This window comes from Apium graveolens, chromosome 7 (assembly GCF_009905375.1).
Source record: "Apium graveolens cultivar Ventura chromosome 7, ASM990537v1, whole genome shotgun sequence".
In the NCBI taxonomy this organism is placed as follows: Eukaryota; Viridiplantae; Streptophyta; class Magnoliopsida; order Apiales; family Apiaceae; genus Apium; species Apium graveolens.
The window spans coordinates 154,256,111-154,264,063 of NC_133653.1; the positions used below are offsets into that span (position 1 = coordinate 154,256,111).

The following is a 7,953-nucleotide window of genomic DNA, read 5'->3' on the forward strand; positions in this document are numbered from 1 at the left end:
CCGAATAGCCATCTAGAAGACAGTAGTACTCGTGACCAGCCGTCAAACATCTGGTCAGTGAAAGGCAGAGGGAAGTGATCCTTCCTCGTGGCCTTGTTCAACTTCCTGTAGTCCATACAAACTCTCCATCCCGTGACTGTTTGAGTAGGAATGAGCTCATTCTTCTCATTAGCAAAAACTGTGATACGTCCTTTCTTCGGTACACACTGAACTGGACTCACCCAAGAACTGTCAGAAATGGGATAAATAATCCCTGCATCCAGCCACTTAAGAATTTCCTTCTTCACTACTTCCTTCATGATCGGATTAAGTCTTCTTTGCTGATCAACCATAGGCTTGCTACCTTCCTCTAGCAGAATTTTATGCATGCAATAAGAAGGGCTGATTCCCTTAATATCTGCTATAGTCCACCCAATTGCCGATTTGAACTCTCTTAGAATCCTCAAAAACTTCTCCTCATTGCTACCTGAAAGGTCAGATGCAATAATAACAGGCAAAGTAGATGCGTCACCTAAAAATGCATACCTCAAATGTTCAGGTAAAGGCTTAAGCTCAAGAGTGGGAGCTTCCTCAATAGATGGCTTGAGGCGTTTAGGAGCTTTGTTCAATTCCTCCATTCCAAGAGATTCAAAAGGCATATCAATCTTCCTCTTCTAGGGAGAAGCATTCGAATATTGCAATTGTTCTTCACCTTCATCATCTTCACTGTCTGAATTCCCCAACAAGGCCTTCTTTAAGGCGTCAGACCTTAGCAATTGATCAAATTCTGAAGTAGCCACATAATCGACCAACTCCACCTTGAAGCATTCTTCATTCTATATCGGAAAGTTCATAGAATTGAACACATTAAAAGTTACATCCTGATCTAACACTCGCATTGTAAGCTCACCCTTATGCACATCTATCAAGGTTCGACTAGTTGCCAAGAAAGGTCTTCCCAAAATTATGGGAATCTTCTTATCCTCCTCGAAATCAAGAATTACGAAATCAGCAGGGAAGATGAGTTTATCAACCTTGACCAAGACATCTTCTACGATACCTCGAGGATATGTAATAGAATGATCGGTCAACTGCAAAGTCATATAAGTCAGTTTTGGATCAGGCAAGTTCAACTTCTTGAAGATTGACAAAGACATCAGATTGATGCTAGCTCCTAAGTCACATAAGCATCTGTCAAAAGACACTTTTCCAATAGTGCATGGAATAGTGAAGCTTCCTGGATCTTTAAGCTTCGGAGGTAACTTATGTTGCAGGACAGCACTGCATTCCTCCGTGAGAGCGACAGTCTCTAAATCATCTAGCTTCACCTTCCGAGAAAGAATACCTTTTATAAATTTTGCATAACTAGGCATCTGCTCTAGAGCATTGGCGAAAGGTATGTTGATATGAAGTTTCTTGAACACCTCTAAAAACTTCTCAAATTGCTTATCCAGCTTTTTCTTCTGCAGCCGCTTAGGAAAAGGCGGTGGAGGATTAGATATGTTTCTCCCATGTATTACCCTAAGGAGGAGTGTGCTCAACAGTAGTCTTCCTTGGTTCCACTTCTGCTTCCCGCTGCTCTACTTCTTCTTCTTTAGCCCCAACTTCTTCAGTCAAAACTTGAGTTTGTTCGAGATTCGCAACCTTTCCAGACCTCAAAGTGATTGGTTTTCACCTGCTCCTTAGCTTCCCTCTTTCCTGGTTGACGATTTAGCAAAGCATTGGCAATTTGTCCAATTTGATTCTCCAAGGTCTTGATAGAAATAGCTTGACTCTTGCACATAAGGTTCAACTCCTCTAATTCAGATTTTTCATTAGCTTATTGCAGCTGAAGTTGTTGCCTCGGTGTATATTGCGGTTGCTGAAAACCAGGGGGTTTGTACTGCTTAGTTGGGTACTACTGATAAGGCTATTGAACCGCATTTTGAGCAATTCTCTAGCTAAAATTAGGATGATTGCGGTTGTTGGGATGATAAGTGGCTGGCACATATTGCTGTGAACGCTGAAAGTTGCTCACGAACTGAGCTGATTCACTAGATATAGCACACTGATCAGTCTCATGGGCACCAGCACAAAGCTCACGGACACTAGTGATTTGATTAACTCCATAATTAGTCAAAGTGTCCACCTTCATCGTCAAAGCCTTAAGTTGGGCAGATATAGCAATTGCTGCATCCAACTCCAGAATTCCTGCTACTTTTCCTTGAGTCAGCCTCTGGGAAGGATTCTGGTATTCATTTGCAGCCATGAGTTCAATCAATTTATAAGCTTCATTGTAGCTCTTAGCCCACAAGGCTCCTCCTGATGCTGCATCAAACATGGGTCTAGAAGTAACACCCAATCCATTACAGAAAAAATTTATAATCATCCAATCAGGCATGCCATGGTGTGGGCACTTCCTTAGCATCTCCTTATATCGATCCCAAGCCTGACACAGAGATTCTCCAGTTTGCTGAGCAAACTGAGTAAGAGCATTCCTGATTGCAGCAGTCTTCGCCATAGGGAAGAATTTAGTAAAAAAAATTTGAGCAAGATCCTCCCATGTAGTGATAGACCCTGGTGGTAGAGAATGTAACCAGCACTTTGCTTTATCCCTCAGAGAGAATGGGAAGAGTCGCAACTTGATAGCAACTTCAGTCACACCATTGAACTTGAAAGTGTCGCAAATCTCAATAAAGTCCCTGATGTGCATATTGGGGTCTTCAGTAGGAGAAACCCCAAACTGAACTGAGTAATGTATCATCTGAATCGTGCTTGACTTGATCTCAAAAGTGTTAGTCGAGATGGCTAGCCTGATAATGCTCGACTGAATGTCATTGATCTTAGGCTGAGAATAGTCCATCAAAGCCTTAGGAATTTCTGCTTGATCCCCCATCACTACTAAAACTGGTTTCTCGACTTTCTCTTCTTCTTCTACCATCTATTTGTCCTAAAAAACCACCCTTCGAACCACTACAACTTCTTCCTTGGCTTTATCTAGAGTTCTCTTACGAGAGCGCGAACGCGTATGCATACACGCTCGCTATAGTACCTGAAATAAGACAAGGAAATAGATAAGTAACGATGTCCGAGTCAATGAAGTTTAATAACCACTGATGACAAACACATAAACTAAAAATTAACACCGAGTCCCCGGCAGTGGCGCCAAAAATTTGTTAGTCACTAATCACGCGCTAAAATTCACGAAAATATACGCGTTCGTAAGTAGTATAAGATATAGATCAGATTCGTTCCCACAGAGACTGGTTTAGGTTAACTTTGTAATTTAAGCACTTATGCAACAATGATATGGCTATTATTCAATGCTAAGACGATTAATAAATTGAGATTATTTTATAACTAAAAATTAAACTAACAATTATAACTAAGAGAATAATAATGGTTGAATTAATATATATGACAAACATGGGATTCTAACTTCATTCAATAGTATTTCATTCTTGACCTTAGCATTGAATGGTAATGACACTAATCAGATAACACGAAACTGATAACCATCAACTTTCATTGTATGAATACCATACTATCATAAATCCACAAAATAGATAGAAGCTGAATATACACCAATTATATTGAGACCCTATATGTCTATAGGATTTGATAACATAACAGTTTAATGCACAAATTATCTATCGTGATTACATAGGGAAAGTAAGATGGTTAAAATTACCTACGAATCATGTATAACGATAACACATGAACCTATGCTAGCATGGAAAGTTCTAAACCCTTAAATTCACTTTCACTTTATTAAGAATTAACAAGCTATCTTATAAGTCCGTGACGCTCATAAGACGAATAAGCACAACCAATACTAGGTTATCATACAATCACCACACATTAAGGCATCGAAACAAATTAACTTAAGAAATCCATAAATAAATCCGCTAGAACCCAACGATAACGATTAGCCCATAATCGGACTCATCATCAATGTGGATTGTGATGAAAGCATAATATAATAAATGTAGTCTTTATAAACGAATAATAAATAAAGTATAACACAAGAGTATAGGTTCAAGAATAAGAAAACTAGCATCCAACGTTACAACTTAAACAAAGAATCACAAGTTAAAACTAGGTCTTCTTCACTTTGGTTGAATTGTGCTAAAACAGTCTTCTTTTCTCCTTCACCTTGTGCTCTGATGTATCTATCTTGAAAAAAGAACTTAATTATGTATATATAGCAGCCCCATGAAGAGTAGAAGTCTTCTGGATCAAAATCAGAGTAGAAACATGATTCTTTAAATTCGACCTGGCGCGGCTGCGCGCTTGACCAGCGTGGGCATGCTGAGTTTCTGGACTTTGGGCGCGGGCGCGCGCTATCACAACGCGGGCGCGCTGACCTCCTGCATATAAATCTGACTTCTTCTTTTTCCTTGCTGATTTGAGCTGGCTTTCCCAAGAGCTTTTATTCCAACACCTTCCTAACACCAAATTAGCACTAGAATAATTCTAATTCTCCTGATTACCTGGATCATGCCTGAAAATGCAAGAACACTAGAAAACACATTAAAACACCAACAAATTGAGTACACTTACACCAATTCAAAGCTTTACGGAGCGTAATAAAGTGTCATAAATGCCACTCAACATCTGTGAGGCATGATCTTCATGATCTTCTTCCAGAGGTTATTCTTTGGCTTGAGACTGTTTACAGAAAAATACTCCAGTCTAATCTATTTTCATTTTTTACAGACTTAAATGATTCAATACAAAATGCAAACTTAGATTATCATATAACTTACTTAGGGTTGTTAATTTGACTTAGTCTTGTTATATCACAGACATGTTTTGCACAACAATCTCCCCCAATTTGTGAGAAGATTGTTTGTCACAAATTCATGCATATTAACAAGACTAACCCCAAGCTACAATGGACAATTAAACTTTACACACAAATTGACAGAAATACATCATTTGACATTGAGTGGTTACAGAAGTTTAAACAAGTGTATTTGTTACATGAATTCATCATAACTAGGCTCCTTTCTAATGAGATCTTTAAGAGTTACTAACACTTCCATCTCGTCTAAAATTTCAGTTCCTCTCAAAGCTTCCACTAGTTTAAGACACTTATCTAATGAATAACTATTTAAGTAACCAGCTCTAAATCTGGAGAATCTGCCAAATTTTATGTTCAGAAAATGTCCATCTTTGGAGAGTCTGCTCATCCCTTTTGCTTTAAGCTCATTTGATCTTTTCTTAATTCTTGCAAGTTCTTCTGTATACTTCCTATCTCCTTCTTCCTTTTCAGCTCTTGCCCTTGAAATTTTCTCATCTCTTTCTCTCACCCATATACAATATACAGCTTTCCAGAACCTTGTGATTGTATCCTTGTCCTTCATCAAACTGGTCACTCTTTTGAATTATGTGGTTGAAAGTGTGTCAATTAGGTTATTGCCAAGTAGAGTGAAAGAACCATCAACATAATAAATTCTGATTTCTGTATATGATACTACCCAAACTCTGACTATTTATTCAGCTAGCTATTGAAAATATTCTTCATCTGTGAAGCACCAGTTTAGTGGCAGAAAGTCAGATTGATCATAGCAATTTCAGAGAGATCTTTCAGTAACTTGCAGTTGCTTTATTTTTCTCCTAATAGATTTAAAGTGTGTCTTGGTTGGAGGTTTATATGAAGGTAGGGTTGTAATTTTCTTCAAGCTAGTTTGTTTGGTGGTGATTGGGATTTTGAGAAGTGAGTTTGCATTTGACTTGTATAAAAATTTTGGCTTTGAGGTGAAGGATGATTGAGTGATTGAGCTAAAAGATTTAGAGGGTTGAGCTTGGTTAATTTGGATTTTTAGGCTTTGTTGTGATTATGAGCCATCTTGCCTTTTCTTTCTCCTTCTTTCTTCTCTACTCTTCTTGTCATCTCCCTTCTTCTTATCCTGCTTTTTGTCATAGCAACCAGTTGCCTTTGAGGACTGACTTGGATTTGAGCCAGAAGGTTTTTGCTAATCATGCTTCTGCTCATCATCATCCTTGTTATCTTTTAAATTAAATTATGATATTGGCAACATGGTGTCAGGATTCAGTAGGTATCTGTCCAAGATTCTTATCATCTCCACATCTTCAGCTTTCTTGTTCTTTTTGTATTTTAGATCAGACTGAATGGTCATGATCATCCTCATGTTTGATCTAACACAATTTTTAGGAACAGTAAGCTCTTTGCATTGTTTGGTTCTTGGACAGATGTAGGCCACCCCTTTGTTTGGATATAGATAGGCTTCGAGAAAAGCTGCTATCTGTGTATTTTTAAGCTCATGAAGAAGTTGGGTGTCCTCTGTGATGACTACATGTACTTTGTCAATCACAAGATCCAGTTCAGATGCCCTTAGAGTTCTGAGATTTGAAATGGACACCTGAGAACATCTGTCCACACCACCATCATTGATGTTGACAACAATCCTCTTCTGTAAGTAGTTCTTAACATTCACAACTACTGCCCTAATGGAGTTGATAGTCTTGGCCAATGCTCTTTTATATGTGATGTAGTTATTTTGAAGAGACATCCTTAGGACTACAAGAAGTTCACTGAATTCTTGATCTTGATTTAGTCCTTCTGCAACCTTGACAAGTCTTTTTTTTCCCGTATCTTGAAATTGTTGAGTTTGTGAAGAACTTTGACCAAGTTGAACTGATGTGATAGGCTCTTTGGATTTAGATTTACCAACATCCTTGGATTTTTGAATCCTAGCTTAATCTCCCCCTTAGTCTTGGTGACAGGCATGAGTAGGGGAGTTTGTAATTCTGGCCTTATAGCTTTAGGTAAGGAGGGCAGTGGTATGTTGAGCTTCCCCATAATGGCTCTCAAAGCAACATAATTTTGCATTTGAAGATGCTTGTAAGAGTCCACCAAGGTTTTTATGTATGTCTGTTGACTTTGCACCAAAGATGTGAGAGCTTGTACTTGTGCACTTAGGGAATCATTAGAAGATTGGAGAGAAGACACTTTTTGTTGAAGTTCCTGAACTTGCAAGTGAGATGAGGATTGAGATATGGATGAAGTAGAGACCCCAAAAGTATCCTGCACAGCCTTCTTATTTCTTTCATGAGCAAGACTGAAGGAGTGTATCTGCTAGAGTGCATTTGATCCAGCTTCAGTCTTGAATTATTGGAGTTTATGATGTTATTTTGAACTTGGTCATGCAGGGCTATAAATAAAGTTCTCATGTTCTTGATACTGGTTTCCACCCCACTTAGATCATACCTAGACATTTGATCAGCAAAAGTTGAGAATTTGTTCTTGATCTCTGTCTGTGAAGGAATAATTTAATCCATCTTTTCTCTAACCATCTTCATTATCTTGTCTTGATGCCCAGTGAGAGTAATCTGAAGTGCTTTTCCAAAATTATGGAAAGCTTTGATTTGAGCTTTGTACACCTCATTCACTGCATCATATACCTCCTGTGGGGGTTAAGGATCTAGCATTATTTCCTAAGATGGTGAGATATTCTTCCATGAATTGGGCTAGTACAACATCCGTTTCAATAGCAAACTCCTAGTCCAGCCATTTGTCACAATTAGCATCATGACCAGCTTCATCAACAATCTTTTCCTGTTGTTCTTCCACATCATTCTGGTAGGATAGCATGATGGCCTGATAGTCCTGATTTGACATATTGGATGTGAGAAGTTGTTGAGAGATTTGGGAAATTACACCAAGTTGATCAACTAAGAGATCATCTAATGTGGAAGATGGAGGTGCAGCTTCTTGTAGCCATTGAGAGATGAGGTGAGGTTCTTGTGGTTGAGAAGTGGATGGTTGGTTGGATGGGTGAGAAGGAGATAAGACAGAATCACATGTGATATGATTTACAGTTTGACTCACAGATTGCTATGTGGTTATGACAAGTTATTGTTCTCCATTTGTGGTGGAAACCTCCAGATGAATTAGAGGGGATTTGACTGGGCTACTGTCATGTGCACCAGTCTCAAACCCTTGTGCTTGTTGCAAAGCACTTCCTC

General features: G+C 38.7%; 1 non-coding gene across 1 annotated transcript; it reads left to right on the forward strand.

The window, feature by feature from the left end:
- The first annotated feature begins 2,357 nt into the window (after positions 1-2,357).
- On the forward strand, positions 2,358-2,464 carry LOC141676198 (small nucleolar RNA R71). Its single transcript, XR_012556802.1, has one exon. It is a non-coding gene; the product is annotated as a small nucleolar RNA R71 (small nucleolar RNA).
- Positions 2,465-7,953: the final 5,489 nt, after the last annotated feature.